This window comes from Lissotriton helveticus, chromosome 9, assembly GCF_964261635.1.
Source record: "Lissotriton helveticus chromosome 9, aLisHel1.1, whole genome shotgun sequence".
Taxonomy (NCBI): domain Eukaryota; kingdom Metazoa; phylum Chordata; class Amphibia; order Caudata; family Salamandridae; genus Lissotriton; species Lissotriton helveticus.
The window spans coordinates 763,685,921-763,712,423 of NC_136070.1; positions in this window are offsets into that span (position 1 = coordinate 763,685,921).

Here is a 26,503-nt window from a genome sequence, read left to right on the forward strand (position 1 = left end):
TAAAGTAATAATTCACATCCAACAGCAATTTACAGCCAGAAGATTAAATGTTTAAAATGTCATCGAAATTGACCATTTTGGGAACGTTCGACAGCTCCGCGGTCATCGTTTTTCGGAAGAAAATTTAATTTTTGGACTGTACCTACAATGATTCACAATGTTAATTGGATCGTGCCTCATGTTGAATAACTACTTTTTAAACCCTCACAGGGACCAAAATTGCCATTTTTACAGAGTTTTGCTTACTCAGAAGCTTCAATTTTGACCAATTTCAGGCACAGAAATGACTTTAAACACATTTATTTTAGTTGAAAAAGTAATAATTCACATCCAACATTAATTACAGCCAAAAGATTCAATGTTAAAATTTCATCGAAATTGACCATTTTGGGAACGTTCGACAGCTCCGCGGTCATCGCTTTTCGGGAGAAAATTGATTTTTTGGACTGTACCTGAAATGATTCAAAATGTCAATTGGATCGTGCCTCATGTTGAATAACCACTTTTTAAACTCTCACAGTGACCAAAATTGCCATTTTTACAGAGTTTTGCTTACTCAGAAGCTTCAATTTTGGCCAATTTCAGGCACAGAAATGACTTTAAACACATTTATTTTAGTTGAAAAAGTAATAATTCACATCCAACATTCATTTACAGCCAAAAGATTTAATGTTAAAATTTCATCGAAATTGACCATTTTGGGAACGTTCGACAGCTCCGCGGTAATCGTTTTTCGGCAGAAAATTGATTTTTTGGACTGTACCTAAAATGACTCAAAATGTCAATTGGATCGTGCCTCATGTTGAATATCCACTTTTTAAACCCTCACAGGGAAAAAAATTGCCATTTTTACAGAGTTTTGCTTACTCAGAAGCTTTAATTTTGACCAATTTCAGGCACAGAAATGACTTTAAACACATTTATTTTAGTTGAAAAAGTAATAATTCACATCCAACAGCAATTTACAGCCAAAAGATTAAATGTTAAAATTTCATCGAAATTGACCATTTTGGGAACGTTCAACAGCTCCGCGGTCATCGTTTTTCGGCACAAAATTGAATTTTTGGACTGTACCTACAATGATTCAAAATGTCAATTGGATCGTGCCTCATGTTGAATAACCACTTTTTAAACTCTCACAGTGACCAAAATTGCCATTTTTACAGAGTTTTGCTTACTCAGAAGCTTCAATTTTGACCAATTTCAGGCACAGAAATGACTTTAAACACATTTATTTTAGTTGAAAAAGTAATAATTCACATCCAACATTAATTTACAGCCAAAAGATTCAATGTTAAAATTTCATCGAAATTGACCATTTTGGGAACGTTCAACAGCTCCGTGGTAATCGTTTTTCGGCAGAAAATTGATTTTTTGGACTGTACCTAAAATGATTCAAAATGTCAATTGGATCGTGCCTCATGTTGAATAACCACTTTTTAAACTCTCACAGTGACCAAAATTGCAATTTTTACAGAGTTTTGCTTACTCAGAAGCTTCAATTTTGACCAATTTCAGGCACAGAAATGACTTTAAACACATTTATTGTAGTTGAAAAAGTAATAATTCACATCCAACATTAATTTACAGCCAGAAGATTAAATGTTAAAATTTCATCGAAATTGACCTTTTTGGGAACGTTCAACAGCTCCGCGGTAATCGTTTTTCGGCAGAAAATTGATCTTTTGGACTGTACCTAAAATGATTCAAAATGTCGATTGGATCGTGCCTCATGTTGAATAACCACTTTTTAAACTCTCACGTGACCAAAATTGCCATTTTTACAGAGTTTTGCTTACTCAGAAGGTTCAAGTTTTTACAAATTTCAGGCACAGAAATGACTTTAAACACATTTTTTTTAGTTGATAAAGTAATAATTCACATCCAACAGCAATTTACAGCCAGAAGATTAAATGTTAAAATTTCATAGAAATTGACCATTTTGGGAACGTTCGACAGCTCCGCGGTCATCGTTTTTCGGAAGAAAATTGAATTTTTGGACTGTACCTACAATGATTCACAATGTCAATTGGATCGTGCCTCATGTTGAATAACCACTTTTTAAACCCTCACAGGGACCAAAATTGGAATTTTTACAGAGTTTTGCTTACTCAGTAGCTTTAATTATGACCAATTTCACGCACAGAAATTACTTTAAACACATTTATTTTAGTTGATTAAGTAATAATTCACATCCAACAGCAATTTACAGCCAAAAGATTAAATGTTAAAATTTCATAGAAATTGACCATTTTTGGAACGTTCAACAGCTCCACGGTCATCGTTTTTCGGCAGAAAATGGAATTTTTGGACTGTACCTACAATGATTCAAAATGTCAATTGGATCGTGCCTCATGTTGAATAACCACTTTTTAAACCCTCACAGGGACCAAAATTGCCATTTTTACAGAGTTTTGCTTACTCAGAAGCTTCAATTTTGACCAATGTCAGGCACAGAAATGACTTTAAACACATTTATTTTAGTTGAAAAAGTAATAATTCACATCCAACATTAATTTACAGCCAAAAGATTCAATGTTAAAATTTCATCGAAATTGACCATTTTGGGAACGTTCAACAGCTCCGCGGTAATCGTTTTTCGGCAGAAAATTGATTTTTTGGACTGTACCTAAAATGATTCAAAATGTCAATTGGATCGGGCCTCATGTTGAATAACCACTTTTTAAACTCTCACAGTGACCAAAATTGCCATTTTTACAGAGTTTTGCTTACTCAGAAGTTTCAATTTTGACCAATTTCAGGCACAGAAATGACTTTAAAACATTTATTTTAGTTGAAAAAGTAATAATTCACATCCAACATTAATTTACAGCCAAAAGATTCAATGTTAAAATTTCATCGAAATTGACCATTTTGGGAACGTTCGACAGCTCCGCGGTCATCGCTTTTCGGGAGAAAATTGATTTTTTGGACTGTACCTGAAATGAATCAAAATGTCAATTGGATCGTGCCTCATGTTGAATAACCACTTTTTAAACTCTTACTGTGACCAAAATTGCCATTTTTACAGAGTTTTGCTTACTCAGAAGCTTCAATTTTGACCAATGTCAGGCACAGAAATGACTTTAAACACATTTATTTTAGTTGAAAAAGTAATAATTCACATCCAACATTAATTTACAGCCAAAAGATTCACTGTTAAAATTTCATCGAAATTGACCATTTTGGGAACGTTCGACAGCTCCGCGGTCATCGTTTTTAGGCAGAAAATTGATTTTTTTGGACTGTACCTAAAATGATTCAAAATGTCAATTAGATCGTGCCTCATGTTGAATAACCACTTTTTAAACACTCACAGGGACCAAAATTGCCATTTTTACAGAGTTTTGCTTACTCAGAAGCTTCAATTTTGACCAATTTCAGGCACAGAAATGACTTTAAACACATTTTTTTTAGTTGATAAAGTAATAATTCACATCCAACAGCAATTCACAGCCAAAAGATTAAATGTTAAAATTTCATCAAAATTGACCATTTTGGGAACGTTCGACAGCTCCGCGGTCATCGTTTTTCGGAAGAAAATTGAATTTTTGGACTGTATTTACAATGATTCACAATGTCAATTGGATCGTGCCTCATGTTGAATAACCACTTTTTAAACCCTCACAGGGACCAAAATTGCCATTTTTACAGAGTTTTGCTTACTGAGCAGCTTCAATTTTGACCAATTTCAGGCACAGAAATGACTTTAAACACATTTATTTTAGTTGAAAAAGTAATAATTCACATCCAACATTAATTTACAGCCAAAAGATTCAATGTTAAAATTTCATCGAAATTGACCATTTTGGGAACGTTCGACAGCTCCGCGGTCATCGCTTTTCGGGAGAAAATTGATTTTTTGGACTGTACCTGAAATGATTCAAAATGTCAATTGGATCGTGCCTCATGTTGAATAACCACTTTTTAAACTCTCACAGTGACCAAAATTGCCATTTTTACAGAGTTTTGCTTACTCAGAAGCTTCAATTTTGACCAATTTCAGGCACAGAAATGACTTTAAAACATTTATTTTAGTTGAAAAAGTAATAATTCACATCCAACATTAATTTACAGCCAAAAGATTCAATGTTAAAATTTCATCGAAATTGACCATTTTGGGAACGTTCGACAGCTCCGCGGTCATCGCTTTTCGGGAGAAAATTGATTTTTTGGACTGTACCTGAAATGAATCAAAATGTCAATTGGATCGTGCCTCATGTTGAATAACCACTTTTTAAACTCTTACTGTGACCAAAATTGCCATTTTTACAGAGTTTTGCTTACTCAGAAGCTTCAATTTTGACCAATGTCAGGCACAGAAATGACTTTAAACACATTTATTTTAGTTGAAAAAGTAATAATTCACATCCAACATTAATTTACAGCCAAAAGATTCAATGTTAAAATTTCATCGAAATTGACCATTTTGGGAACGTTCGACAGCTCCGCGGTCATCGTTTTTAGGCAGAAAATTGATTTTTTTGGACTGTACCTAAAATGATTCAAAATGTCAATTAGATCGTGCCTCATGTTGAATAACCACTTTTTAAACACTCACAGGGACCAAAATTGCCATTTTTACAGAGTTTTGCTTACTCAGAAGCTTCAATTTTGACCAATTTCAGGCACAGAAATGACTTTAAACACATTTTTTTTAGTTGATAAAGTAATAATTCACATCCAACAGCAATTCACAGCCAAAAGATTAAATGTTAAAATTTCATCAAAATTGACCATTTTGGGAACGTTCGACAGCTCCGCGGTCATCGTTTTTCGGAAGAAAATTGAATTTTTGGACTGTATTTACAATGATTCACAATGTCAATTGGATCGTGCCTCATGTTGAATAACCACTTTTTAAACCCTCACAGGGACCAAAATTGCCATTTTTACAGAGTTTTGCTTACTGAGCAGCTTCAATTTTGACCAATTTCAGGCACAGAAATGACTTTAAACACATTTATTTTAGTTGAAAAAGTAATAATTCACATCCAACATTAATTTACAGCCAAAAGATTCAATGTTAAAATTTCATCGAAATTGACCATTTTGGGAACGTTCGACAGCTCCGCGGTCATCGCTTTTCGGGAGAAAATTGATTTTTTGGACTGTACCTGAAATGATTCAAAATGTCAATTGGATCGTGCCTCATGTTGAATAACCACTTTTTAAACTCTCACAGTGACCAAAATTGCCATTTTTACAGAGTTTTGCTTACTCAGAAGCTTCAATTTTGGCCAATTTCAGGCACAGAAATGACTTTAAACACATTTATTTTAGTTGAAAAAGTAATAATTCACATCCAACATTCATTTACAGCCAAAAGATTTAATGTTAAAATTTCATCGAAATTGACCATTTTGGGAACGTTCGACAGCTCCGCGGTCATCGTTTTTCGGGAGAAAATTGATTTTTTGGAATGTACCTAAAATGATTCAAAATGTCAATTGAATCGTGCCTCATGTTGAATAACCACTTTTTAAACCCTCACAGGGACCAATTTTGGAATTTTTACAGAGTTTTGCTTACTCAGTAGCTTTAATTATGACCAATTTCACGCACAGAAATTACTTTAAACACATTATTTTAGTTGATAAAGTAATAATTCACATCCAACAGCAATTTACAGCCAAAAGATTAAATGTTAAAATTTCATCGAAATTGACCATTTTGGGAACGTTCAACAGCTCCGCGGTCATCGTTTTTCGGCAGAAAATTGAATTTTTGGACTGTACCTACAATGATTCAAAATGTCAATTGGATCGTGCCTCACGTTGAATAACCACTTTTTAAACCCTCACAGGGACCAAAATTGCCATTTTTACAGAGTTTTGCTTACTCAGACGCTTCAATTTTGACCAATGTCAGGCACAGAAATGACTTTAAACACATTTATCTTAGTTGAAAAGTAATAATTCACATCCAACATTAATTTACAGCCAAAAGATTCAATGTTAAAATTTCATCGAAATTGACCATTTTGGGAACGTTCGACAGCTCCGCGGTAATCGTTTTTCGGCAGAAAATTGATTTTTTGGACTGTACCTAAAATGATTCAAAATGTCAATTGGATCGTGCCTCATGTTGAATAACCACTTTTTAAACCCTCACAGTGACCAAAATTGCCATTTTTACAGAGTTTTGCTTACTCAAAAGCTTTAATTTTGACCAATTTCACGCACAGAAATTACTTTAAACACATTTATTTTAGTTGAAAAAGTAATAATTCACATTCAACATGAATTTACAGTCAAAAGATTCAATGTTAAAATTTCATCAAAATTGACCATTTTGGGAACGTTCGACAGCTCCGCGGTAATCGTTTTTCGGCAGAAAATTGATTTTTTGGACTGTACCTAAAATGATTCAAAATGTCAATTGGATCGTGCCTCATGTTGAATGACACTTTTTAAACTCTCACAGTGACCAAAATTGCCATTTTTACAGAGTTTTGCTTACTCAGAAGCTTTAATTTTGACCAATTTCCCGCCCAGAAATTACTTTAAACACATTTTTTTTAGTTGATAAAGTAATAATTCACATCCAACAGCAATTTACAGCCAGAATATTAAATGTTAAAATTTCATCGAAATTGACCATTTTGGGAACGTTCGACAGCTCCGCGGTCATCGTTTTTCGGAAGAAAATTGAATTTTTGGACTGTACCTACAATGATTCACAATGTTAATTGGATCGTGCCTCATGTTGAATAACCACTTTTTAAACCCTCACAGGGACCAAAATTGCCATTTTTACAGAGTTTTGCTTACTCAGAAGCTTCAATTTTGACAAATGTCAGGCACAGAAATGACTTTAAACACATGTATTTTAGTTGAAAAAGTAATAATACACATCCAACATTAATTTACAGCCAAAAGATTCAACGTTAAAATTTCATCGAAATTGACCATTTTGGCAACGTTCGACAGCTCCGTGGTAATCGTTTTTCGGCAGAAAATTTATTTTATGGACTGTACCTAAAATGATTCAAAATGTCAATTGGATCGTGCATCATGTTGAATAACCACTTTTTAAACCCTCACAGTGACCAAAATTGCCATTTTTACTGAGTTTTGCTTACTCAAAAGCTTTAATTTTGACCAATTTCACGCACAGAAATTACTTTAAACACATTTATTTTAGTTGAAAAAGTAATAATTCACATCCAACATGAATTTACAGACAAAAGATTCAATGTTAAAATTTCATCAAAATTGACCATTTTGGGAACGTTCGACAGCTCCGCGGTAATCGTTTTTCGGCAGAAAATTGATTTTTTGGACTGTACCTAAAATGATTCAAAATGTCAATTGGATCGTGCCTCATGTTGAATGACACTTTTTAAACTCTCACAGTGACCAAAATTGCCATTTTTACAGAGTTTTGCTTACTCAGAAGCTTTAATTTTGACCAATTTCACAACCAGAAATGACTTTAAAGACATTTTTTTTAGTTGATAAAGTAATAATTCACATCCAACAGCAATTTACAGCCAGAAGATTAAATGTTAAAATTTCATTGAAATTGACCATTTTGGGAACGTTCGACAGCTCCGCGGTCATCGTTTTTCGGAAGAAAATTGAATTTTTGGACTGTACCTACAATGATTCACAATGTTAATTGGATCGTGCCTCATGTTGAATAACCACTTTTTAAACTCTCACAGGGACCAAAATTGCCATTTTTACAGAGTTTTGCTTACTCAGAAGCTTCAATTTTGACCAATTTCAGGCACAGAAATGACTTTAAACACATTTATTTTAGTTGAAAAAGTAATAATTCACATCCAACATTAATTTACAGCCAAAAGATTCAATGTTAAAATTTCATCGAAATTGACCATTTTGGGAACGTTCGACAGCTCCGCGGTCATCGCTTTTCGGGAGAAAATTGATTTTTTGGACTGTACCTGAAATGATTCAAAATGTCAATTGGATTGTGCCTCACGTTGAATAACCACTTTTTAAACCCTCACAGGGACCAAAATTGCCATTTTTACAGAGTTTTGCTTACTCAGAAGCTTCAATTTTGACCAATGTCAGGCACAGAAATGACTTTAAACACATTTATTTTAGTTGAAAAAGTAATAATTCACATCCAACATTAATTTATAGCCAAAAGATTCAATGTTAAAATTTCATCGAAATTGACCATTTTGGGAACGTTCGACAGCTCCGCGGTAATCGTTTTTCAGCAGAAAATTGATTTTTTGGACTGTACCTAAAATTATTCAAAATGTCAATTGGATCTTGCCTCATGTTGAATGACACTTTTTAAACTCTCACAGTGACCAAAATTGCCATTTTTACAGAGTTTTGCTTACTCAGAAGCTTCAATTTTGACCAATTTCAGGCACAGAAATGACTTTAAACACATTTATTGTAGTTGAAAAAGTAATAATTCACATCCAACATTAATTTACAGCCAAAAGATTCAATGTTAAAATTTCATCGAAATTTACCATTTTGGGAACGTTCGACAGCTCTGCGGTCATCGTTTTTCGGCAGAAAATTAATTTTTTGGACTGTACCTAAAATGATTCAAAATGTCAATTGGATCGTGAATCATGTTCAATACCCACTTTTTAAACCCTCACAGGGACCAAAATTGCCATTTTTACAGAGTTTTGCTTACTCAGAAGCTTCAATTTTGACCAATTTCAGGCACAAAAATGACTTCACATTTATTTTAGTTGAAAAAGTAATAATTCACATCCAACATTAATTTACAGCCAAAAGATTCAATTTTAAAATTTCATCGAAATTGACCATTTTGGGAACGTTCAACAGCTCCGCGGTAATCGTTTTTCGGCAGAAAATAGATTTTTTGGACTGTACCTAAAATGATTAAAAATGTCAATTGGATCATGCCTCATGTTAAATAACCACTTTTTAAACTCTCACAGTGACCAAAATTGCCATTTTTACAGAGTTTTGCTTACTCAGAAGCTTCAATTTTGACCAATTTCAGGCACAGAAATGACTTTAAACACATTTATTGTAGTTGAAAAAGTAATAATTCACATCCAACATTAATTTACAGCCAAAAGATTCAAGGTTAAAATTTCATCGAAATTGACCATTTTGGGAACGTTCGACAGCTCTGCGGTCATCGTTTTTCGGCAGAAAATTAATTTTTTAGACTGTACCTAAAATGATTCAAAATGTCAATTGGATCATGCCTCATGTTGAATATCCACTTTTTAAACCCTCACAGGGAACAAAATTGCCATTTTTACAGAGTTTTGCTTACTCAGAAGCTTCAATTTTGACCAATTTCAGGCACAGAAATGACTTTAAAAACATTTATTTTAGTTGAAAAAGTAATAATTCACATCCAACATTAATTTACAGCCAAAAGATTCAATGTTAAAATTTCATCGAAATTGACCATTTTGGGAACGTTCGACAGCTCCCCGGTCATCGCTTTTCGGGAGAAAATTAATTTTTTGGACTGTACCTAAAATGATTCAAAATGTCAATTGGATCATGCCTCATGTTGAATATCCACTTTTTAAACCCTCACAGGGAACAAAATTGCCATTTTTACAGAGTTTTGCTTACTCAGAAGCTTCAATTTTGACCAATTTCAGGCACAGAAATGACTTTAAAAACATTTATTTTAGTTGAAAAAGTAATAATTCACATCCAACATTAATTTACAGCCAAAAGATTCAATGTTAAAATTTCATCGAAATTGACCATTTTGGGAACGTTCGACAGCTCCGCGGTCATCGCTTTTCGGGAGAAAATTGATTTTTTGGACTGTACCTGAAATGATTCAAAATGTCAATTGGATTGTGCCTCACGTTGAATAACCACTTTTTAAACCCTCACAGGGACCAAAATTGCCATTTTTACAGAGTTTTGCTTACTCAGAAGCTTCAATTTTGACCAATGTCAGGCACAGAAATGACTTTAAACACATTTATTTTAGTTGAAAAAGTAATAATTCACATCCAACATTAATTTACAGCCAAAAGATTCAATGTTAAAATTTCATCGAAATTGACCATTTTGGGAACGTTCGACAGCTCCGCGGTAATCGTTTTTCGGCAGAAAATTGATTTTTTTGGACTGTACCTAAAATGATTCAAAATGTCAATTGGATCTTGCCTCATGTTGAATGACACTTTTTAAACTCTCACAGTGACCAAAATTGCCATTTTTACAGAGTTTTGCTTACTCAGAAGCTTCAATTTTGACCAATTTCAGGCACAGAAATGACTTTAAACACATTTATTGTAGTTGAAAAAGTAATAATTCACATCCAACATTAATTTACAGCCAAAAGATTCAATGTTAAAATTTCATCGAAATTTACCATTTTGGGAACGTTCGACAGCTCTGCGGTCATCGTTTTTCGGCAGAAAATTAATTTTTTGGACTGTACCTAAAATGATTCAAAATGTCAATTGGATCGTGAATCATGTTCAATAACCACTTTTTAAACCCTCACAGGGACCAAAATTGCCATTTTTACAGAGTTTTGCTTACTCAGAAGCTTCAATTTTGACCAATTTCAGGCACAAAAATGACTTCACATTTATTTTAGTTGAAAAAGTAATAATTCACATCCAACATTAATTTACAGCCAAAAGATTCAATTTTAAAATTTCATCGAAATTGACCATTTTGGGAACGTTCAACAGCTCCGCGGTAATCGTTTTTCGGCAGAAAATAGACTTTTTGGACTGTACCTAAAATGATTAAAAATGTCAATTGGATCATGCCTCATGTTAAATAACCACTTTTTAAACTCTCACAGTGACCAAAATTGCCATTTTTACAGAGTTTTGCTTACTCAGAAGCTTCAATTTTGACCAATTTCAGGCACAGAAATGACTTTAAACACATTTATTGTAGTTGAAAGAGTAATAATTCACATCCAACATTAATTTACAGCCAAAAGATTCAATGTTAAAATTTCATAGAAATTGACCATTTTGGGAACGTTCGACAGCTCCGCGGTCATCGTTTTTCGGCAGAAAATTGATTTTTTGGACTGTACCTAAAATGATTCAAAATGTCAATTGGATCGTGCCTCATGTTGAATAACCACTTTTTAAACTCTCACAGTGACTAAAATTGCCATTTTTACAGAGTTTTGCTTACTCAGAAGCTTCAATTTTGACCAATTTCAGGCACAGAAATGACTTTAAACACATTTATTTTAGTTGATAAAGTAATAATTCACATCCAACAGCAATTTACAGCCAAAAGATTAAATGTTAAAATTTCATCTAAATTGACCATTTTGGGAACGTTCGACAGCTCCGCGGTAATCGTTTTTCGGCAGAAAATTGAATTTTTGGACTGTACCTTCAATGATTCAAAATGTTTATTGGATCGTGCCTCATGTTGAATAACCACTTTTTAACCCCTCACAGGGACCAAAATTGCCATTTTTACAGAGTTTTGCTTACTCAGAAGCTTCAATTTTGACCAATTTCAGGCACAGAAATGACTTTAAACACATTTATTTTAGTTGAAAAAGTAATAATTCACATCCAACATTAATTTACAGCCAAAAGATTCAATGTTAAAATTTCATCAAAATTGACCATTTTGGGAACATTCGAAAGCTCTGCGGTCATCGTTTTTCGGCAGAAAATTAAATGTTTTGGACTGTACCTACAATGATTCAAAATGTCAATTGGATCGTGCCTCATGTTGAATAACCACTTTTTAAACTCTCACAGTGACCAAAATTGCCATTTTTACAGAGTTTTGCTTACTCAGAAGCTTCAATTTTGACCAATGTCAGGCACAGAAATGACTTTAAACACATTTATTTTAGTTGAAAAAGTAATAATTCACATCCAACATTAATTTACAGCCAAAAGATTCAATGTTAAAATTTCATCGAAATTGACCATTTTGGGAACGTTCGACAGCTCCGCGGTCATCGTTTTTAGGCAGAAAATTGATTTTTTTGGACTGTACCTAAAATGATTCAAAATGTCAATTAGATCGTGCCTCATGTTGAATAACCACTTTTTAAACCCTCACAGGGACCAAAATTGCCATTTTTACAGAGTTTTGCTTACTCATAAGCTTCAATTTTGACCAATTTCAGGCACAGAAATGACTTTAAACACATTTTTTTTAGTTGATAAAGTAATAATTCACATCCAACAGCAATTCACAGCCAAAAGATTCAATGTTAAAATTTCATCGAAATTGACCATTTTGGGAACGTTCGACAGCTCCGCGGTCATCGCTTTTCGGGAGAAAATTGATTTTTTGGACTGTACCTGAAATGATTCAAAATGTCAATTGGATCGTGCCTCATGTTGAATATCCACTTTTTAAACCCTCACAGGGAACAAAATTGCCATTTTCACAGAGTTTTGCTTACTCAGAAGCTTTAATTTTGACCCATCCCAGGCACAGAAATGACTTTAAACACATTTATTTTAGTTGAAAAATTGATAATTCACATCCAACCGCAATTTACAGCCAAAAGATTAAATGTTAAAATTTCATCGAAATTGACCATTTTGGGAACGTTCGACAGCTCCGCGGTCATCGTTTTTCTGCAGACAATTGATTTTTTGGGCTGTACCTACAATGATTCAAAATGTCAATTGGATCGTGAATCATGTTCAATAACCACTTTTTAAACCCTCACAGGGACCAAAATTGCCATTTTTACAGAGTTTTGCTTACTCAGAAGCTTCAATTTTGACCAATTTCAGGCACAGAAATGACTTTAAACACATTTATTTTAGTTGAAAAAGTAATAATTCACATCCAACATTAATTTACAGCCAAAAGATTCAATGTTAAAATTTCATCGAAATTGACCATTTTGGGAACGTTCAACAGCCCCGCGGTAATCGTTTTTCGGCAGAAAATTGTTTTTTTTGGACTGTACCTAAAATGATTCAAAATGTCAATTGGATCGTGCCTCATGTTGAATAACCACTTTTTAAACTCTCACAGTGACCAAAATTGCCATTTTTACAGAGTTTTGCTTGCTCAGAAGCTTCAATTTTGACCAATTTCAGGCACAGAAATGACTTTAATCACATTTATTGTAGTTGAAAAAGTAATAATTCATATCCAACATTAATTTACAGCCAGAAGATTAAATGTTAAAATTTCATCGAAATTGACCTTTTTGGGAACGTTCAACAGCTCCGCGGTAATCGTTTTTCGGCAGAAAATTGATCTTTTGGACTGTACCTAAAATGATTCAAAATGTCGATTGGATCGTGCCTCATGTTGAATAACCACTTTTTAAACTCTCACGTGACCAAAATTGCCATTTTTTCAGAGTTTTGCTTACTCAGAAGGTTCAATTTTGACCAATTTCAGGCACAGAAATGACTTTAAACACATTTATTTTAGTTGAAAAAGTAATAATTCACATCCAACATTAATTTACAGCCAAAAGATTCAATGTTAAAATTTCATCGAAATTGACCATTTTGGGAACGTTCGACAGCTCCGTGGTAATCGTTTTTCGGCAGAAAATGTATTTTATGGACTGTACCTAAAATGATTCAAAATGTCAATTGGATCGTGCCTCATGTTGAATAACCACTTTTTAAACCCTCACAGTGACCAAAATTGCCATTTTTACTGAGTTTTGCTTACTCAAAAGCTTTAATTTTGACCAATTTCACGCACAGAAATTACTTTAAACACATTTATTTTAGTTGAAAAAGTAATAATTCACATCCAACATGAATTTACAGCCAAAAGATTCAATGTTAAAATTTCATCAAAATTGACCATTTTGGGAACGTTCAACAGCTCCGCGGTAATCGTTTTTCGGCAGAAAATTTATTTTTTGGACTGTACCTAAAATGATTCAAAATGTCAATTGGATCGTGCCTCATGTTGAATGACACTTTTTAAACTCTCACAGTGACCAAAATTGCCATTTTTACAGAGTTTTGCTTACTCAGAAGCTTTAATTTTGACCAATTTCACACCCAGAAATGACTTTAAAGACATTTTTTTTAGTTGATAAAGTAATAATTCACATCCAACAGCAATTTACAGCCAGAAGATTAAATGTTAAAATTTCATCGAAATTGACCATTTTGGATACGTTCGACAGCTCCGCGGTCATCGTTTTTCGGAAGAAAATAGAATTTTTGGACTGTACCTACAATGATTCACAATGTTAATTGGATCGTGCCTCATGTTGAATAACCACTTTTTAAACTCTCACAGGGACCAAAATTGCCATTTTTACTGAGTTTTGCTTACTCAGAAGCTTCAATTTTGACCAATTTCAGGCACAGAAATGACTTTAAACACATTTATTTTAGTTGAAAAAGTAATAATTCACATCCAACATTAATTTACAGCCAAAAGATTCAATGTTAAAATTTCATCGAAATTTACCATTTTGGGAACGTTCGACAGCTCTGCGGTCATCGTTTTTCGGCAGAAAATTAATTTTTTGGACTGTACCTAAAATGATTCAAAATGTCAATTGGATCGTGAATCATGTTCAATAACCACTTTTTAAACCCTCACAGGGACCAAAATTGCCATTTTTACAGAGTTTTGCTTACTCAGAAGCTTCAATTTTGACCAATTTCAGGCACAAAAATGACTTCACATTTATTTTAGTTGAAAAAGTAATAATTCACATCCAACATTAATTTACAGCCAAAAGATTCAATTTTAAAATTTCATCGAAATTGACCATTTTGGGAACGTTCAACAGCTCCGCGGTAATCGTTTTTCGGCAGAAAATAGACTTTTTGGACTGTACCTAAAATGATTAAAAATGTCAATTGGATCATGCCTCATGTTAAATAACCACTTTTTAAACTCTCACAGTGACCAAAATTGCCATTTTTACAGAGTTTTGCTTACTCAGAAGCTTCAATTTTGACCAATTTCAGGCACAGAAATGACTTTAAACACATTTATTGTAGTTGAAAGAGTAATAATTCACATCCAACATTAATTTACAGCCAAAAGATTCAATGTTAAAATTTCATAGAAATTGACCATTTTGGGAACGTTCGACAGCTCCGCGGTCATCGTTTTTCGGCAGAAAATTGATTTTTTGGACTGTACCTAAAATGATTCAAAATGTCAATTGGATCGTGCCTCATGTTGAATAACCACTTTTTAAACTCTCACAGTGACTAAAATTGCCATTTTTACAGAGTTTTGCTTACTCAGAAGCTTCAATTTTGACCAATTTCAGGCACAGAAATGACTTTAAACACATTTATTTTAGTTGATAAAGTAATAATTCACATCCAACAGCAATTTACAGCCAAAAGATTAAATGTTAAAATTTCATCTAAATTGACCATTTTGGGAACGTTCGACAGCTCCGCGGTAATCGTTTTTCGGCAGAAAATTGAATTTTTGGACTGTACCTTCAATGATTCAAAATGTTTATTGGATCGTGCCTCATGTTGAATAACCACTTTTTAACCCCTCACAGGGACCAAAATTGCCATTTTTACAGAGTTTTGCTTACTCAGAAGCTTCAATTTTGACCAATTTCAGGCACAGAAATGACTTTAAACACATTTATTTTAGTTGAAAAAGTAATAATTCACATCCAACATTAATTTACAGCCAAAAGATTCAATGTTAAAATTTCATCAAAATTGACCATTTTGGGAACATTCGAAAGCTCTGCGGTCATCGTTTTTCGGCAGAAAATTAAATGTTTTGGACTGTACCTACAATGATTCAAAATGTCAATTGGATCGTGCCTCATGTTGAATAACCACTTTTTAAACTCTCACAGTGACCAAAATTGCCATTTTTACAGAGTTTTGCTTACTCAGAAGCTTCAATTTTGACCAATGTCAGGCACAGAAATGACTTTAAACACATTTATTTTAGTTGAAAAAGTAATAATTCACATCCAACATTAATTTACAGCCAAAAGATTCAATGTTAAAATTTCATCGAAATTGACCATTTTGGGAACGTTCGACAGCTCCGCGGTCATCGTTTTTAGGCAGAAAATTGATTTTTTTGGACTGTACCTAAAATGATTCAAAATGTCAATTAGATCGTGCCTCATGTTGAATAACCACTTTTTAAACCCTCACAGGGACCAAAATTGCCATTTTTACAGAGTTTTGCTTACTCATAAGCTTCAATTTTGACCAATTTCAGGCACAGAAATGACTTTAAACACATTTTTTTTAGTTGATAAAGTAATAATTCACATCCAACAGCAATTCACAGCCAAAAGATTCAATGTTAAAATTTCATCGAAATTGACCATTTTGGGAACGTTCGACAGCTCCGCGGTCATCGCTTTTCGGGAGAAAATTGATTTTTTGGACTGTACCTGAAATGATTCAAAATGTCAATTGGATCGTGCCTCATGTTGAATATCCACTTTTTAAACCCTCACAGGGAACAAAATTGCCATTTTCACAGAGTTTTGCTTACTCAGAAGCTTTAATTTTGACCCATCCCAGGCACAGAAATGACTTTAAACACATTTATTTTAGTTGAAAAATTGATAATTCACATCCAACCGCAATTTACAGCCAAAAGATTAAATGTTAAAATTTCATCGAAATTGACCATTTTGGGAACGTTCGACAGCTCCGCGGTCATCGTTTTTCTGCAGACAATTGATTTTTTGGGCTGTACCTACAATGATTCAAAATGTCAATTGGATCGTGAATCATGTTCAATAACCACTTTTTAAACCCTCACAGGGACCAAAATTGCCATTTTTACAGAGTTTTGCTTACTCAGAAGCTTCAATTTTGACCAATTTCAGGCACAGAAATGACTTTAAACACATTTATTTTAGTTGAAAAAGTAATAATTCACATCCAACATTAATTTACAGCCAAAAGATTCAATGTTAAAATTTCATCGAAATTGACCATTTTGGGAACGTTCAACAGCCCCGCGGTAATCGTTTTTCGGCAGAAAATTGTTTTTTTTGGACTGTACCTAAAATGATTCAAAATGTCAATTGGATCGTGCCTCATGTTGAATAACCACTTTTTAAACTCTCACAGTGACCAAAATTGCCATTTTTACAGAGTTTTGCTTGCTCAGAAGCTTCAATTTTGACCAATTTCAGGCACAGAAATGACTTTAATCACATTTATTGTAGTTGAAAAAGTAATAATTCATATCCAACATTAATTTACAGCCAGAAGATTAAATGTTAAAATTTCATCGAAATTGACCTTTTTGGGAACGTTCAACAGCTCCGCGGTAATCGTTTTTCGGCAGAAAATTGATCTTTTGGACTGTACCTAAAATGATTCAAAATGTCGATTGGATCGTGCCTCATGTTGAATAACCACTTTTTAAACTCTCACGTGACCAAAATTGCCATTTTTTCAGAGTTTTGCTTACTCAGAAGGTTCAATTTTGACCAATTTCAGGCACAGAAATGACTTTAAACACATTTATTTTAGTTGAAAAAGTAATAATTCACATCCAACATTAATTTACAGCCAAAAGATTCAATGTTAAAATTTCATCGAAATTGACCATTTTGGGAACGTTCGACAGCTCCGTGGTAATCGTTTTTCGGCAGAAAATGTATTTTATGGACTGTACCTAAAATGATTCAAAATGTCAATTGGATCGTGCCTCATGTTGAATAACCACTTTTTAAACCCTCACAGTGACCAAAATTGCCATTTTTACTGAGTTTTGCTTACTCAAAAGCTTTAATTTTGACCAATTTCACGCACAGAAATTACTTTAAACACATTTATTTTAGTTGAAAAAGTAATAATTCACATCCAACATGAATTTACAGCCAAAAGATTCAATGTTAAAATTTCATCAAAATTGACCATTTTGGGAACGTTCAACAGCTCCGCGGTAATCGTTTTTCGGCAGAAAATTTATTTTTTGGACTGTACCTAAAATGATTCAAAATGTCAATTGGATCGTGCCTCATGTTGAATGACACTTTTTAAACTCTCACAGTGACCAAAATTGCCATTTTTACAGAGTTTTGCTTACTCAGAAGCTTTAATTTTGACCAATTTCACACCCAGAAATGACTTTAAAGACATTTTTTTTAGTTGATAAAGTAATAATTCACATCCAACAGCAATTTACAGCCAGAAGATTAAATGTTAAAATTTCATCGAAATTGACCATTTTGGATACGTTCGACAGCTCCGCGGTCATCGTTTTTCGGAAGAAAATAGAATTTTTGGACTGTACCTACAATGATTCACAATGTTAATTGGATCGTGCCTCATGTTGAATAACCACTTTTTAAACTCTCACAGGGACCAAAATTGCCATTTTTACTGAGTTTTGCTTACTCAGAAGCTTCAATTTTGACCAATTTCAGGCACAGAAATGACTTTAAACACATTTATTTTAGTTGAAAAAGTAATAATTCACATCCAACATTAATTTACAGCCAAAAGATTCAATGTTAAAATTTCATCGAAATTGACCATTTTGGGAACGTTCGACAGCTCCGCGGTCATCGCTTTTCGGGAGAAAATTGATTTTTTGGACTGTACCTGAAATGATTCAAAATGTCAATTGGATTGTGCCTCACGTTGAATAACCACTTTTTAAACCCTCACAGGGACCAAAATTGCCATTTTTACAGAGTTTTGCTTACTCAGAAGCTTCAATTTTGACCAATGTCAGGCACAGAAATGACTTTAAACACATTGATTTTAGTTGAAAAAGTAATAATTCACATCCAACATTAATTTACAGCCAAAAAATTCAATGTTAAAATTTCATCGAAATTGACCATTTTGGGAACGTTCGACAGCTCCGCGGTAATCGTTTTTCGGCAGAAAATTGATTTTTTGGACTGTACCTAAAATGATTCAAAATGTCAATTGGATCTTGACTCATGTTGAATGACACTTTTTAAACTCTCACAGTGACCAAAATTGCCATTTTTACAGAGTTTTGCTTACTCAGAAGCTTCAATTTTGACCAATTTCAGGCACAGAAATGACTTTAAACACATTTATTGTAGTTGAAAAAGTAATAATTCACATCCAACATTAATTTACAGCCAAAAGATTCAAGGTTAAAATTTCATCGAAATTGACCATTTTGGGAACGTTCGACAGCTCTGCGGTCATCGTTTTTCGGCAGAAAATTAATTTTTTAGACTGTACCTAAAATGATTCAAAATGTCAATTGGATCATGCCTCATGTTGAATATCCACTTTTTAAACCCTCACAGGGAACAAAATTGCCATTTTTACAGAGTTTTGCTTACTCAGAAGCTTCAATTTTGACCAATTTCAGGCACAGAAATGACTTTAAAAACATTTATTTTAGTTGAAAAAGTAATAATTCACATCCAACATTAATTTACAGCCAAAAGATTCAATGTTAAAATTTCATCGAAATTGACCATTTTGGGAACGTTCGACAGCTCCGCGGTCATCGCTTTTCGGGAGAAAATTAATTTTTGGGACTGTACCTAAAATGATTCAAAATGTCAATTGGATCATGCCTCATGTTGAATATCCACTTTTTAAACCCTCACAGGGAACAAAATTGCCATTTTTACAGAGTTTTGCTTACTCAGAAGCTTCAATTTTGACCAATTTCAGGCACAGAAATGACTTTAAACACATTTATTGTAGTTGAAAAAGTAATAATTCACATCCAACATTAATTTACAGCCAAAAGATTCAATGTTAAAATTTCATCGAAATTTACCATTTTGGGAACGTTCGACAGCTCTGCGGTCATCGTTTTTCGGCAGAAAATTAATTTTTTGGACTGTACCTAAAATGATTCAAAATGTCAATTGGATCGTGAATCATGTTCAATAACCACTTTTTAAACCCTGACAGGGACCAAAATTGCCATTTTTACAGAGTTTTGCTTACTCAGAAGCTTCAATTTTGACCAATTTCAGGCACAAAAATGACTTCACATTTATTTTAGTTGAAAAAGTAATAATTCACATCCAACATTAATTTACAGCCAAAAGATTCAATTTTAAAATTTCATCGAAATTGACCATTTTGGGAACGTTCAACAGCTCCGCGGTAATCGTTTTTCGGCAGAAAATAGATTTTTTGGACTGTACCTAAAATGATTAAAAATGTCAATTGGATCATGCCTCATGTTAAATAACCACTTTTTAAACTCTCACAGTGACCAAAATTGCCATTTTTACAGAGTTTTGCTTACTCAGAAGCTTCAATTTTGACCAATTTCAGGCACAGAAATGACTTTAAACACATTTATTGTAGTTGAAAAAGTAATAATTCACATCCAACATTAATTTACAGCCAAAAGATTCAAGGTTAAAATTTCATCGAAATTGACCATTTTGGGAACGTTCGACAGCTCCGCGGTCATCGCTTTTCGGGAGAAAATTAATTTTTTGGACTGTACCTAAAATGATTCAAAATGTCAATTGGATCATGCCTCATGTTGAATATCCACTTTTTAAACCCTCACAGGTAACAAAATTGCCATTTTTACAGAGTTTTGCTTACTCAGAAGCTTCAATTTTGACCAATTTCAGGCACAGAAATGACTTTAAAAACATTTATTTTAGTTGAAAAAGTAATAATTCACATCCAACATTAATTTACAGCCAAAAGATTCAATGTTAAAATTTCATCGAAATTGACCATTTTGGGAACGTTCGACAGCTCCGCGGTCATCGCTTTTCGGGAGAAAATTAATTTTTTGGACTGTACCTAAAATGATTCAAAATGTCAATTGGATCATGCCTCATGTTGAATATCCACTTTTTAAACCCTCACAGGGAACAAAATTGCCATTTTTACAGAGTTTTGCTTACTCAGAAGCTTCAATTTTGACCAATTTCAGGCACAGAAATGACTTTAAAAACATTTATTTTAGTTGAAAAAGTAATAATTCACATCCAACATTAATTTACAGCCAAAAGATTCAATGTTAAAATTTCATCGAAATTGACCATTTTGGGAACGTTCGACAGCTCCGCGGTCATCGCTTTTCGGGAGAAAATTGATTTTTTGGACTGTACCTGAAATGATTCAAAATGTCAATTGGATTGTGCCTCACGTTGAATAACCACTTTTTAAACCCTCACAGGGACCAAAATTGCCATTTTTACAGAGTTTTGCTTACTCAGAAGCTTCAATTTTGACCAATGTCAGGCACAGAAATGACTTTAAACACATTTATTTTAGTTGAAAAAGTAATAATTCACATCCAACATTAATTTACAGCCAAAAGATTCAATGTTAAAATTTCATCGAAATTGACCATTTTGGGAACGTTCGACAGCTCCGCGGTAATCGTTTTTCGGCAGAAAATTGATTTTTTTGGACTGTACCTAAAATGATTCAAAATGTCAATTGGATCTTGCCTCATGTTGAATGACACTTTTTAAACTCTCACAGTGACCAAAATTGCCATTTTTACAGAGTTTTGCTTACTCAGAAGCTTCAATTTTGACCAATTTCAGGCACAGAAATGACTTTAAACACATTTATTGTAGTTGAAAAAGTAATAATTCACATCCAACATTAATTTACAGCCAAAAGATTCAATGTTAAAATTTCATCGAAATTTACCATTTTGGGAACGTTCGACAGCTCTGCGGTCATCGTTTTTCGGCAGAAAATTAATTTTTTGGACTGTACCTAAAATGATTCAAAATGTCAATTGGATCGTGAATCATGTTCAATAACCACTTTTTAAACCCTCACAGGGACCAAAATTGCCATTTTTACAGAGTTTTGCTTACTCAGAAGCTTCAATTTTGACCAATTTCAGGCACAAAAATGACTTCACATTTATTTTAGTTGAAAAAGTAATAATTCACATCCAACATTAATTTACAGCCAAAAGATTCAATTTTAAAATTTCATCGAAATTGACCATTTTGGGAACGTTCAACAGCTCCGCGGTAATCGTTTTTCGGCAGAAAATAGACTTTTTGGACTGTACCTAAAATGATTAAAAATGTCAATTGGATCATGCCTCATGTTAAATAACCACTTTTTAAACTCTCACAGTGACCAAAATTGCCATTTTTACAGAGTTTTGCTTACTCAGAAGCTTCAATTTTGACCAATTTCAGGCACAGAAATGACTTTAAACACATTTATTGTAGTTGAAAGAGTAATAATTCACATCCAACATTAATTTACAGCCAAAAGATTCAATGTTAAAATTTCATAGAAATTGACCATTTTGGGAACGTTCGACAGCTCCGCGGTCATCGTTTTTCGGCAGAAAATTGATTTTTTGGACTGTACCTAAAATGATTCAAAATGTCAATTGGATCGTGCCTCATGTTGAATAACCACTTTTTAAACTCTCACAGTGACTAAAATTGCCATTTTTACAGAGTTTTGCTTACTCAGAAGCTTCAATTTTGACCAATTTCAGGCACAGAAATGACTTTAAACACATTTATTTTAGTTGATAAAGTAATAATTCACATCCAACATTAATTTACAGCCAAAAGATTCAATGTTAAAATTTCATCAAAATTGACCATTTTGGGAACATTCGAAAGCTCTGCGGTCATCGTTTTTCGGCAGAAAATTAAATGTTTTGGACTGTACCTACAATGATTCAAAATGTCAATTGGATCGTGCCTCATGTTGAATAACCACTTTTTAAACTCTCACAGTGACCAAAATTGCCATTTTTACAGAGTTTTGCTTACTTAGAAGCTTCAATTTTGACCAATGTCAGGCACAGAAATGACTTTAAACACATTTATTTTAGTTGAAAAAGTAATAATTCACATCCAACATTAATTTACAGCCAAAAGATTCAATGTTAAAATTTCATCGAAATTGACCATTTTGGGAACGTTCGACAGCTCCGCGGTCATCGTTTTTAGGCAGAAAATTGATTTTTTTGGACTGTACCTAAAATGATTCAAAATGTCAATTAGATCGTGCCTCATGTTGAATAACCACTTTTTAAACCCTCACAGGGACCAAAATTGCCATTTTTACAGAGTTTTGCTTACTCAGAAGCTTCAATTTTGACCAATTTCAGGCACAGAAATGACTTTAAACACATTTTTTTTAGTTGATAAAGTAATAATTCACATCCAACAGCAATTCACAGCCAAAAGATTCAATGTTAAAATTTCATCGAAATTGACCATTTTGGGAACGTTCGACAGCTCCGCGGTCATCGCTTTTCGGGAGAAAATTGATTTTTTGGACTGTACCTGAAATGATTCAAAATGTCAATTGGATCGTGCCTCATGTTGAATATCCACTTTTTAAACCCTCACAGGGAACAAAATTGCCATTTTCACAGAGTTTTGCTTACTCAGAAGCTTTAATTTTGACCCATCCCAGGCACAGAAATGACTTTAAACACATTTATTTTAGTTGAAAAATTGATAATTCACATCCAACCGCAATTTACAGCCAAAAGATTAAATGTTAAAATTTCATCGAAATTGACCATTTTGGGAACGTTCGACAGCTCCGCGGTAATCGTTTTTCGGCAGAAAATTGATTTTTTTGGACTGTACCTAAAATGATTCAAAATGTTAATTGGATCTTGCCTCATGTTGAATGACACTTTTTAAACTCTCACAGTGACCAAAATTGCCATTTTTACAGAGTTTTGCTTACTCAGAAGCTTCAATTTTGACCAATTTCAGGCACAGAAATGACTTTAAACACATTTATTGTAGTTGAAAAAGTAATAATTCACATCCAACATTAATTTACAGCCAAAAGATTCAATGTTAAAATTTCATCGAAATTTACCATTTTGGGAACGTTCGACAGCTCTGCGGTCATCGTTTTTCGGCAGAAAATTAATTTTTTGGACTGTACCTAAAATGATTCAAAATGTCAATTGGATCGTGAATCATGTTCAATAACCACTTTTTAAACCCTCACAGGGACCAAAATTGCCATTTTTACAGAGTTTTGCTTACTCAGAAGCTTCAATTTTGACCAATTTCAGGCACAAAAATGACTTCACATTTATTTTAGTTGAAAAAGTAATAATTCACATCCAACATTAATTTACAGCCAAAAGATTCAATTTTAAAATTTCATCGAAATTGACCATTTTGGGAACGTTCAACAGCTCCGCGGTAATCGTTTTTCGGCAGAAAATAGACTTTTTGGACTGTACCTAAAATGATTAAAAATGTCAATTGGATCATGCCTCATGTTAAATAACCACTTTTTAAACTCTCACAGTGACCAAAATTGCCATTTTTACAGAGTTTTGCTTACTCAGAAGCTTCAATTTTGACCAATTTCAGGCACAGAAATGACTTTAAACACATTTATTGTAGTTGAAAGAGTAATAATTCACATCCAACATTAATTTACAGCCAAAAGATTCAATGTTAAAATTTCATAGAAATTGACCATTTTGGGAACGTTCGACAGCTCCGCGGTCATCGTTTTTCGGCAGAAAATTGATTTTTTGGACTGTACCTAAAATGATTCAAAATGTCAATTGGATCGTGCCTCATGTTGAATAACCACTTTTTAAACTCTCACAGTGACTAAAATTGCCATTTTTACAGAGTTTTGCTTACTCAGAAGCTTCAATTTTGACCAATTTCAGGCACAGAAATGACTTTAAACACATTTATTTTAGTTGATAAAGTAATAATTCACATCCAACATTAATTTACAGCCAAAAGATTCAATGTTAAAATTTCATCAAAATTGACCATTTTGGGAACATTCGAAAGCTCTGCGGTCATCGTTTTTCGGCAGAAAATTAAATGTTTTGGACTGTACCTACAATGATTCAAAATGTCAATTGGATCGTGCCTCATGTTGAATAACCACTTTTTAAACTCTCACAGTGACCAAAATTGCCATTTTTACAGAGTTTTGCTTACTTAGAAGCTTCAATTTTGACCAATGTCAGGCACAGAAATGACTTTAAACACATTTATTTTAGTTGAAAAAGTAATAATTCACATCCAACATTAATTTACAGCCAAAAGATTCAATGTTAAAATTTCATCGAAATTGACCATTTTGGGAACGTTCGACAGCTCCGCGGTCATCGTTTTTAGGCAGAAAATTGATTTTTTTGGACTGTACCTAAAATGATTCAAAATGTCAATTAGATCGTGCCTCATGTTGAATAACCACTTTTTAAACCCTCACAGGGACCAAAATTGCCATTTTTACAGAGTTTTGCTTACTCAGAAGCTTCAATTTTGACCAATTTCAGGCACAGAAATGACTTTAAACACACTTTTTTTTAGTTGATAAAGTAATAATTCACATCCAACAGCAATTCACAGCCAAAAGATTCAATGTTAAAATTTCATCGAAATTGACCATTTTGGGAACGTTCGACAGCTCCGCGGTCATCGCTTTTCGGGAGAAAATTGATTTTTTGGACTGTACCTGAAATGATTCAAAATGTCAATTGGATCGTGCCTCATGTTGAATATCCACTTTTTAAACCCTCACAGGGAACAAAATTGCCATTTTCACAGAGTTTTGCTTACTCAGAAGCTTTAATTTTGACCCATCCCAGGCACAGAAATGACTTTAAACACATTTATTTTAGTTGAAAAATTGATAATTCACATCCAACCGCAATTTACAGCCAAAAGATTAAATGTTAAAATTTCATCGAAATTGACCATTTTGGGAACGTTCGACAGCTCCGCGGTCATCGTTTTTCTGCAGACAATTGATTTTTTGGGCTGTACCTACAATGATTCAAAATGTCAATTGGATCGTGAATCATGTTCAATAACCACTTTTTAAACCCTCACAGGGACCAAAATTGCCATTTTTACAGAGTTTTGCTTACTCAGAAGCTTCAATTTTGACCAATTTCAGGCACAGAAATGACTTTAAACACATTTATTTTAGTTGAAAAAGTAATAATTCACATCCAACATTAATTTACAGCCAAAAGATTCAATGTTAAAATTTCATCGAAATTGACCATTTTGGGAACGTTCAACAGCCCCGCGGTAATCGTTTTTCGGCAGAAAATTGGTTTTTTTGGACTGTACCTAAAATGATTCAAAATGTCAATTGGATCGTGCCTCATGTTGAATAACCACTTTTTAAACTCTCACAGTGACCAAAATTGCCATTTTTACAGAGTTTTGCTTACTCAGAAGCTTCAATTTTGACCAATTTCAGGCACAGAAATGACTTTAATCACATTTATTGTAGTTGAAAAAGTAATAATTCATATCCAACATTAATTTACAGCCAGAAGATTAAATGTTAAAATTTCATCGAAATTGACCTTTTTGGGAACGTTCAACAGCTCCGCGGTAATCGTTTTTCGGCAGAAAATTGATCTTTTGGACTGTACCTAAAATGATTCAAAATGTCGATTGGATCGTGCCTCATGTTGAATAACCACTTTTTAAACTCTCACGTGACCAAAATTGCCATTTTTTCAGAGTTTTGCTTACTCAGAAGGTTCAATTTTGACCAATTTCAGGCACAGAAATGACTTTAAACACATTTATTTTAGTTGAAAAAGTAATAATTCACATCCAACATTAATTTACAGCCAAAAGATTCAATGTTAAAATTTCATCGAAATTGACCATTTTGGGAACGTTCGAC